Genomic DNA, 10,332 nt, shown 5'->3' on the forward strand with positions numbered 1-10,332 from the left:
CGAGTTTAAACAAAGACTGAGATTATGTTGTAAATATAAAAAAATGCTAAAAGTATATGAAGGGTGTTTCATTTGTGATTCAAAATCAATATTTAATTTTTCAAAATATGAGATATTTTATTAAAATAAATACCTTATCGGATTTTACAATAGCCATATTATGTATAATAATTTTAAAAATTAAATCTGTCACACTTTGCATATCTTTCCTTATGCAAGATGCAAAAATATATTTAAAAACCTCTTTTTACAGTATATTGTCTATTGCATTTAGTTTTCATGTAAAACAAGTATCTTTATGATTATATTTTCCAGCCAAAATATTGACTTCATGTGAACACTTCTTCGATATAGTAAATTGATTTTTAATATCATTTTAGATATCATTCTGAAATTGTTTTCGTAATTATGTATAGATGCAAATTTTAAAGAAAATAAAAAATATTCCTAAACTTTATGATACCAAATATATACTAATATACTATAAAAAAGGAGATTTTACGCATATATTTTGATGTTTTGGGATATGAAAATGCTTATTATTTTAAATTGCGCGACTACAGTATAAAATGTCCAGCTTAGATATATTAAAGTCCACAAATCACCGTTATATATTTTTATGCGCAAAGTTTGATGGTTGATTGCATTATTGCAGAGTTTATATCGATAAATATGCAAATGTAAATATAAATAACCGTTCGATGTTGTCTTTCTCTTTGCTCTATCCAAACATTTTCATTTTATAATATTTTTGCGCCTCAAAAATTACCAACTATAAACTAGATTTCAATTATATTTTCATATAAATTTTGTTTTTTCTCGTATCAAATCCGATAATTATTTATTTATTGAATCAGGAATGAAAATATTTCATAAGTTTTGAAAAAAAAATGGATCGAAAGACTCCCATAAACAAGAAAAAAATTAGAAAGTACTATACACTGCTCATGATATTAATTAATCTAAATTTCTGTTCTTTCGTCATGTTTTATAGCGTTGTTCAGTCATTTTCCTTAATCATTTAATTAGTATATTGCAAATTAAATTGAATTTTTCTATGATTCAATATTCCACATCCCTACTAATGTTATTTTTGCAATAATTTATTTACAGCAATGTTCTTATCATGGAAATTTTTCCATATATAAAAAACAAATTCATGTTTTTATTATAATCATCCATATTAAAAGGAGTTGAAGGTTTATTTTCGCTTTCTTTAAATAGAATATTAAACGAAATCCATCGTAAATAAATCGTAAAAGTTCGTTTTAATTTTAATAATTTTCAGTTTTGGTTGTAGTGTAAACAAAAGATTCTAATTGGTTGTCCCCCTCAGTGTTATGATTTTCTTTTGTAATAAAATATTCGAATGCATATATTTTCATGAAAAATAAATCGTCAAAAAATTATTTTTGCATAAAATATTTACAAGAATATTTTGGATTGTTTATTATATTATTTAAATTATGAATAAATCTTGAAAAACGTATATATATTTCACAAATATATATAATTGAACACAAAATAAAATTGACCTGTTGTATTAATTTAAATATATTTCCAAGAAGACACGTGGAAAAGGATAGTAAATTAAGTTTTATGAATCACAGAACAACTTTAGAATGCACAATACAAAAAAGGAATTTTTCACCATTGAATAATTCAAGAAGTTAATTCTATGATACACCCTGCAATAATTTTAATCATGAAAAAAGTGATTTTTAAATATCTTTATATAAATTCTATTTCAAGCGAAAATATTATTTTATTCTTTTATATTTAGGTCATTAATTTCCTTTTCAATTTTTTTTTGTTTTTCGATATCCCGCATTTAAATTAATTTGAGCTTCATAGACGTAAATCTTGTTAAGATTCATTATATTTTATTCAGATCAAAAAAACATTGTCAAAATAAATTACAAGTGAAAGGTTTCCAGATATCTAATTATCATGCTTACATTTTAGTTATAAGCGTCATTTTTAGGTTTGTATTTTTTTAATAATATGTAAAGTGACTCATGGAGATATACAGACTCATATAAGGATCATTTTGATTATCTTCAAAACAAAATGTATAAAGCGATGAGTTTTATTGATTTTTTAAATAACTAAAAAATAATATTATTATATATAGAAAATGTATTTTTAATTATAATTCTAAAGATGAAAATCCACCATAAAAAAATCCCTCTTTCATTAAGGACCATATTTTTTTTAAACACAATTCAACTAAAAAATTTTTATGATAGTGTACTATAAATAAATATTTTCATTGTAAAACTGTTGAGGAAGGATTAAAAGTTTTTTTATTCCGAATATAATAAACCCAGTTATATATTTGGTTTCAATTCATATGAAGGTTTTCACTATTATCAAAATCAATATCACATCAAAAATGCAGTATTTATAAGGTTTAAAATAGTAAAATAAGTTAAAAAAATATATTAAATACTATAAATTATTGCTTTATAAAAAATAAAAATTGATTTATGGTAGAAATTTAAGTTCAATTCTATTCTGTAAAATTAATTTGCCTATTTATAAGGTTTTGCTTCCATATATCTGAATTAGTATACTAACTAAGTCTAGCAAAACATTCGAAAACAACCACACAATTTTTTAAAAGTTTAAACTATTAAAAAAATACAAAAAAGCATCAAGCACCACTCGTTTTTTCAATTTATAAAGAACAGCAAAAATTTTAACTTTACACATATTTTTATAGCCTTATATATACATCATCTGCAATAGAAGTAACGTGAAAAGTACATTTTTTTGATTTTTTTCTTTATCTTAGCTATTTAGGAAAATTGAAATCTTCTGTAATCTTGATGTTTACATAGCAATAATAAATTGCACATTACAAAATAAATAATTTCATAAACAAAAATGGATTTTGTATATTTTCAGATAGAAAAAGGGTATCCCCTTTATAATTTATGCATAAAAAAATGCTTATCATTGAAAAAAATTTCTATGAAATATATTTGGAATCTTTTATTTACTTTACAATTTTTTTATTTTGTATATAATTAATTGTATGTTATAGTTCTGAACGATATGCTATAAATTCCAAATATGATATTTTTTGTGTATGGGTTAAGTTTCTATTTACTAAGTTTATCTTTATTAGATGTAGTCAGTTTATGTGGAATATTGAACAACTCCTTATTGCATTTTTGACTTCTTCCTCTAATCTATATTAATCAACTGCTTTCTTCCCTCAAATGTATTAAGTATAGGTGTATTACGAAATGTTTATACATACATGTTTGTTTCTACTTCGCCTGGTCTTTACAACACCACACATATTTTTTGTGATATTTTGCAATAACTCGTTTCCTAGTCATAAAATATGGTGTTATTCTTAGTTTATAGATGTAAACAAAACTAAGTTCATTTACTAAGATTCATACTTTTTATATTTTATACTCTCTACTTCACTTAAATTTTAAAGGTTAGTTTTACCTATTCAATCAATGCAATAAGATTTCTTTTTTTATCGATTGAAATTTATCAGGTCTATTATGTTTGACTAAAATATCTGTTTTTATTCTGATATCAGCTTTTATATCTACATTTTCGTTTTCGCAAATCTCTTGTACTGAGAGAGTTCTGGTCTTTTTGGTTTTCCTATAGTTGTATTTGATAAGCACGGTGTAAAACTTTTACTCAAGAAATGGAAATTTTATATCCAACAAACATAGACTGATTTTAAACAGAAATTATAAAATTGAAAATTTTCTTGCTAAATATCGTTCTATACAAAATTTCAGATAATTAATTCATAATCCCCATAAGAATGTATTTTAAAATTTTAGTAAATATAATTTAAATTATTGCTTCAAATTTTTAAAAAATCTTATGTCTTTTTCAAAAATATTTATTTAACCTCAGCACTGTTTAAGAATTGATGAGTTTTTTCGTTTATACATTGTCAAGACACCCTTAAAAACTTCATTTTTAGCAATCCTATATAATAAAGGTTCTATATGACTTTTATAAAATTATTATTGCCATTTATTACCCTCATTGATGTTATTTTTTGCATTGATGGGCCATATTTATAGTCGGCATTTTAGTTTTTGTTCTCAGGCACAGCTTGCTTTATTCTCTGTACACACAGTGTATTTATACTTTCGGCTATTTTCTCCTCTCCAACGTCTTCTTAAATAACACTCCTTCTTTCGAGACCTATTAATTTAAGGGGTTTTCAAAATTCCAAGGTTTATATATACCTCAACCTTGTTTGTGACATCTAGTTCCTTAAAGTACCTTCTATGATATCGTGTCACCACGCCGTCTAAATTTTATTATATTTTATAAGATGAATATCACAATAAAAATCATAATTAGCATTTAAAAAAGTCAAAAGGTGTTATTAGTATGAATATTATTTTATCTGCTAAAAATGTACCTGCTATCACACAAAAAATACTATTGTGTTGATTAATCTACATGAAAATAGAATAGGTTCGTAACTGTGATAAGAAAATCCGTTTTATATACTTTATAGACACATGACTTTTTAATATTTCTACTAATTTAATATTGAGAAATATCATGTTAAAAAATAAATCACATATTTTTTAATTTTTCAATGCAAAAATGTTAATTAATTTATATAGGTGATATCATAAATATTGCTGATATGTTTCAATGATAACTTTTTTAACACTATTAAACATACAGTAAACATAATATTACTTTAAAACGACAAATACTTATCGATTTAATTATTACATGTAACGAAATGTAATGAAAAGAACGGAAATTATAATTAAAAATAATATCGATAAAATCAAGTGAAAAATTTATAATTTAATTAAGATTAGAAAATATTGAAAATGTTTGTTCTTCGGACTGAAATCTATTGGTTTAAATGAATTGCAATGAAATTCAATTGATTTTTATGAAAGGGGGCATTAAAATCTTCCATATTGTAATTTGTACTAGTATGATTAAATTAGTGATATAAACATATAAATCGTTTAAAAACGATAAAAACCACTAAGGCGACACTGACTGAGCTTGACAGAATGATCTTAATATAAACAGAACATCCTTATCGATATGAATGTATAATTTAATATTAAGCTATAAAATTTATTGTGAAGACACTGATATAAATAAACTAATCATCATCTTACAAAAAAAACCCGGGAAAGTAAAAAATACGGTGAAATCTTCTTTTGAGGGGTTAAAATAATATGTAAATCTCTTAAAAAACAGACAACATTAATAAGATCTTAGACCTTAAAAGGATTACATTATAGTGTTAACCTGAAAATAAATGAGAAATTTCGTTAAATAAAAAACTAGATACATTTAATGTTTTTGTGATTTATAAATTATTATAGAAGCTCCATGTTTCTCATCGTTCCACTGTATCTAAATATAATATGTTTCAATACATTTGTAATCAATTAGATTCATGATTTGTAAAAACCCCAAACATGACATTTATCTAGTATGGTAAAATTAAATTGAGTAATTAAGCAATCTTATTTTAAAGAATATTTTCTATTTTGAGGTTTTTAAAAGGGAATTATAGAGGAATTATACATTTAAGTCTGTTCTTAACACCATAAAATTATAAAAACAACTAAATATTGTAAATTTAATTTTTGAAAAATCAATTTTCTCTGTGAGGAACCATTTTATAAAAAAAATTTGCATATGAAAGATCTAAAACAACTGGTACTTTATATAAATTAAATGCCCAGATAAGAATATACAATGTCGATAATTTTAAGAAAAATACCATATAATATTTCTCTGGCTTAGAGACAATATCTTCATCTCAATTTATATATAGTATAAATAAACCGTTTTTTTATATCAAATATAGAGACCCTTCTTCCGCATTTCTCTTTTATCCCATGATGACTATGAATTACTTTAAAACGTAATATTTGGTGCTCTGATGTCACAAAAGCTCTCGTATATGATATAGATTACAATTCATGGGTATTTTGTCATATGTGCATGGTTTTTTTAGTCCTAAATCATCCCTTTGATATAGAACATAGGTACAGCATATTTGTTTACCTAAGGCAATTTTATATTTTAATAATTTAGGTTCGTAATAAATGCAATCTATTTTAGGAGTACAGCCGTCGTTAACATATTTCGGCTATTCATATTACCAAGAAGTTTTAGGATCACGATCCTAAGTATTTTAGTTACCAACTATGTTTTAAAAAAGACGCAATGATATTTTTCATGTCTATATAAAGCATTTTTATTTAAAAATAATAATCGCATAAAGCATACACAAAATCTTTAATAAACTTGATTTTTATATATTCATGGAAAATGTATAAGAGAAATTTCCAATACTTAGCAAAGTAACCGGTTAAAAAATGTAAAACATCAGCCTAGAAGTCGTTGTGAATTTACGCAAATAAAAGAGGATGATTCTTATATTGACTAAATTTTTCTGCACACCATTATTCGCTATTGTGATTCAATAATGCACTATATAGCATAATATCGTGAAAATTGGTGAATCACTTACAAACAAACTACAGGCACAATTTAATTTGTTAAATCTCTACGGACACGCATTGTAAAAAAAATATGGTCTTGTTGAAACATTCTAAAGGAACATATAATTTTCATTTTATATTTACTAAAAAATCAGTAAATTATGCAAATAACAAAAGAACTTTTTTTAAATACTCCAATATCTGATATTCAAAACTTCTGAACACTTTAAATCCGAAAAAAGCGGCATTAATACACAAAATATTATTTTAAGCATAAACTTTAATATACAATAAAAACATATAAAAAATATGATATCTTTCTATAAACAAGAAACACATCTGAATATAAAATCATCTATTTCATCTTATATACAAATTAAGCTAAAATCATTAGTTCGGATTTAGATGTATAATATATAAAGTCTATCTACTAAAAAATCAGTCTACTATCTGTTCCAAGATAATGTGTGCAAAAAAATTATATATTATCATATTTGATGCAATTTTTTACCTGCTTTTCAGTTTGAGTACAATTTGTATGTTTTCAATACTTCAAAATTCTAAAAATTAGCAAAATAAAATAAAATTTTTTATTAATTAAAAATTAATCTTTATAAAAAATATCGACTATTTCATGGCATAACATACTAAATAGATAAATGTCTCAAATAGAGAAGAAAATCAATTATAGTCAAAATCGGAAAGCAAAATGCAATCACTAGTTCTCTTTTAATACATTATATTCTATCTATAACGGATATAATAAATACATTTTTGGTTTCCCCATTCTTGAATTTTGTTGGATTTAAGAATTAAATTACAGATTTAATCTTACAAGAACTGTTTTTACGGCTATTTTATTACACATCAAGTACATATTGCGGAGAAAAATATGTGAGATATAACAAAATTCGTATTAGAATTACATCCCGGTGTATATTGAATTTTTAAAAATTTACTGATTTTCTTTAGCTAATTTATCTTACATATAAGTATTCTGATAAGGTTAGCTAAATGATTTAATATGGATACACAAACTAATATTTTATATACTTTTTTTACCTTTTAGATTATATTGGCTATAAATAGTTTTTTTGTTTCAACTTAATGCAGAGAGCTGTCAGTAAAATTTCGGATGTGTGTTTTTTATTTTAAAGCATACATAAATTATCAATATTATATATATAAAAGAAAAATATATGGAGCAATTAGAAAAATGGTTGATTAAGAGATATATGGTTGCGCATTTAGTTAAATCGTTTTGCTGTATTAAGTATAATAAAAAATTTTATTATATATTTAATAGAATTATACATAAAAAGGGGATTAAAAGATACATGTGCACTTCAGTGTAATAAGCCGTTTTTATTTATAATTTATTCATGGTTCATGAACATTGCGAAATTTCAATTCTTAACAATAACAATCAATTAGAGCCAAAACATGTTTTTAAAAGGCAACAGAATCAAGATGATTTGGAGTTATTCAATTAAATTTGGTAATCATACACATGAAAATAGAAAAATGACATTCGAAAACATTTCTAAAACTGAATCAAATTATAAAAAATCTTTGTTTATAGATTTTATTTTTAAGATCTAGTATTTGAATAACGTTCATTATAAATGAATTTGAAAATTTCCAATAAAGATAAAGCAAATAAAATAGATAAATGAAATTAGTTTATAAAAAAGATACATGGCAAATTCACAATTAGATACTACAATATAAAATTTTGTTTGTATATTTCATAAAATAAAACCAGACATTTTATCATTATTAAATCTTACAAAGATTTGCTCTTAATATATATTAGTTTAGCATAGCATCAATGATAGTCTTGTTTTTTTATAAGAAATCACTTAAAATAGTAAAGAAATATTTTTGCGAATTTCGCAGGGTCATAAGCATCTTGTAAATACCAAATATATATTTAACCAGAAAAGGATTGTCAAATATAACATTTTTCTGCGAAGCATAAATCTATATAAATTGCACTGTCAATAATGTTAGCATTATATCAAAAAACTCAACTTTTAATTTTTTTCCATGTACAATAAAAAAGTAAAGTCATAGCAAATTAAAGTATCTAATTATATTACTTTTTTATATTTTCTCATTAAACTAATGCATAAAATTTTGAATCGTATTACAATTACCTTTATTTTTTTCGCGAAATAGTAAATCTAAAAAATATTTACAATCGCAAGATAATATAATTCACTCGTATGTAATAAATCTGTAGATATACACAGATGTAGAGCTAATGAATTTTTTTATTGATAATTTCCTTAATCTTTAATTGTATTATATAAATATAAGAAACAACCATCATTTTACGAACTATTTATCAATTTTTTCTACATTATATTAATCACAGCATTTTGATTTTTACACGATGAGAAAATCCAAATAATTTTTAATCTTAATTTACTGTTTTTCAAAGAATCTTAAATCTATGAATTCTGTTTTTTCATTTTTATATTTTTATTTATTTAATAATATTATTATCCTGAAATAATGTATGACGTCGTTTTGTTAATTTTATTTATATTTTTGCCTAAATTTCTACGTAATCATTTTGTATATTGTATTTTTCATGCCCGCTTTAAAAAAAAATTATTGTGAAAATTACTTACAGAGCGATCAATCATTTTATAGAAAGAAACTAATATATGGAATAAATAAGATTACATAAAGAAAGTGGTATAATTAAACAAATATAGAATCTTGTTAAGATTTTCACTTTTATTATATCACTTTGCACACCTTTTATTTATATTATTGGCAAATTAGATGTCTTTTACGGCAACTTCTAGTTTCACGGGATTCAAAAGCACATCTTATCATGTAAATACCAATAATTTTCGACAAAACTTTCTTTTACAAAAATGATTTGATTTTGACTGTGATCGGTAGTAAGTAACATCAGCTATGAATAAAAGCAAAGGTTTATAAAAATTTCATTGAATACCGCCCAACTCATTCTCTTCAAAAATTTAAAGATAATACTAAAACTCAATGTATAACAATTACCTACATATAGTAAAAATTCTCTTAAAATAAAAAATTCTAACTGTTACTTTATGCACATAATATTTCGTATCTTACAAACTAAAAACTAACTGCGATGGTAAAAACAAACTTGAAATCAACAAAGGATTATAAAAATTTAAAAAAGCTATAATCTACACCTTCTAAAAAATCTTATTACGACTCTAAAACTACCTATGATATTACTACCTTTGTTGGATTTTAATCGATTTTTCCCTCATCTAAATCCGGTGAAATTATTAAATTAAACCACTAACTTTTATCTCAGTTTTTTATATAACATGGCACCTAACTTTCTATCATATTTTTTTGAATTTACGCATAAAATTATGTACAAGAAATAAAAGGTAACAAACACTAGCTGTTTAAAGTCTGTTGTATGGCAATATTTTTTGTCCCATGAAGCATATAATTGTGCCCTACAAATTCGGAATAGCAAGGTAAGCATGAGAATAAAAAGAGGCGCAAATTATACCTTTATAACAATGAACACAAGGAACAAGCATACAGATGAATGCAAATACAAGCTAAATATTATGAAATACTAAATATATTATTTTAAATGGATTAATCATATTTTTTTTTCGCACACAAATAATAACAATAAATTTTATAAAAAATATCATCCTTTGATATATTAAATATAGATATAGCATTTTTGTGATGAATAAAAATTCAAATCTATGTATTTATACGTCTAAAAAATCATAAATGTGGTGTGATGGCACTTAAATATAGCTTTTAAGGATAATAGGCATAAATATAGCGCGGGACGATTTTCTTTAAT

Source organism: Rhyacophila brunnea, unplaced genomic scaffold (assembly GCF_057557595.1).
Source record: "Rhyacophila brunnea isolate RB1 unplaced genomic scaffold, BYU_Rbru_1.0 scaffold_50, whole genome shotgun sequence".
NCBI lineage: Eukaryota > Metazoa > Arthropoda > Insecta > Trichoptera > Rhyacophilidae > Rhyacophila > Rhyacophila brunnea.